The sequence below is a fragment of the Suricata suricatta genome, chromosome 3, assembly GCF_006229205.1.
Source record: "Suricata suricatta isolate VVHF042 chromosome 3, meerkat_22Aug2017_6uvM2_HiC, whole genome shotgun sequence".
Lineage (NCBI taxonomy): Eukaryota > Metazoa > Chordata > Mammalia > Carnivora > Herpestidae > Suricata > Suricata suricatta.
In genome coordinates, this window is record NC_043702.1 from 173,338,453 (window position 1) to 173,339,657 (window position 1,205).

At 51.0% G+C, this 1,205-nt stretch overlaps 1 pseudogene; it reads right to left on the bottom strand.

Annotated features, from left to right (window-relative positions):
• LOC115287197 overlaps positions 1-1,205 on the bottom strand; it is an 18,653-nt pseudogene that overhangs the window by 2,451 nt on the left and 14,997 nt on the right.

Consider the following 1,205-nt stretch of genomic DNA (forward strand, 5'->3'; position numbering starts at 1 on the left):
GAAGTGAAGGGTTACACACGGTATGATTCCAACTACATCATATTCTGGAAACAGCAAATTAATTTGTTCTGTTTATTTATAATTTTTGAGAGAGAGAGAGAGAGAGAGAGAGAGAGAGAGAGAGAGCACCCAGTTGAAAGGCAGAGGAAGAGAGAGAGATAGAGAGAGAGAGAGACAGAGAATAGCCAAGCAGTCTCCAGGCTGTCAGCACAGATTTCAATGCAGGACTCGAACCTATGATTTGTGAGATAATGATCTGAGCAGAAATCAAGAGTCAGACACTTAACTAATGGAACTACCCAGGCACCATAAAAGGCAAAGTTGTGGAAATAGTAAAAACATCAGCATTTTCCCGGGGCTGGGGGAAGGGGTCATGAACAGGAGAAACGCAGGATTTAGGGCAGTGAAAATACCCTGTGTGACACTATGATGGTAGACATGTGTCTTTATCCCTTCGTCTGAACTCACAGAACACGGAGAAGCTGACAGGCAGGGAGGAGGCCACGGGCAAGAGAAATTTTGGCAAGTCCTTCTGGGCCATGTCCCGAGGTCCTGACGGGGGCTGGGCTCACATACGACAAACAGGTGACACGGGGCCGGTTTGTCCTTTTTTGCCTCAAAGGAAACCTAGACCTGCTCCACATGCTCCCCAAGGCACCCGCGCCTGCAGGCCAGCCCTGTCTTTGCACCTGCACCCGTATTCCTGCCCAGCTGAGCGTCTGGTCCTCAGATTCTGGAGGGAAGGCGGGTCCAGGTGATCCTTGAAGCGCTGCGACCAGGGGCTGTCAGGGATGCTCCACAGCTTTCTGAAATCTCCTGCAGGCGGCCATCTGGCGGACTCAAGCCTGAGGAAGGGCTCAGCCCTCCTGACCTGGAAAGTGCTAGCAGCCTGTGCAGATGGGGAATCCGGACAAGTTCCAAGGCCCCACCTCACAGACTCTAGAGGCCCCGGCTCTAAGTGCTGACAAGATGGCCACATGCCCCCCCCCCACCCCTGGGAGGTTTGTTTCAGCTGTAAATTACCAAGGTCATGGAGAAGATGCTGATCAGGTCCCCCCATCTGCACTTTCCTACAAATGGCCAGATTTCATTCTTCCTCATTGCCATGTAGTACTCCATTGTGCATATATACCACATCTTCTTGATCCACTCATCAGGTGATGGACATTTAGGCTCTTTCCATGTTTTGGCTATTGTTGACATTG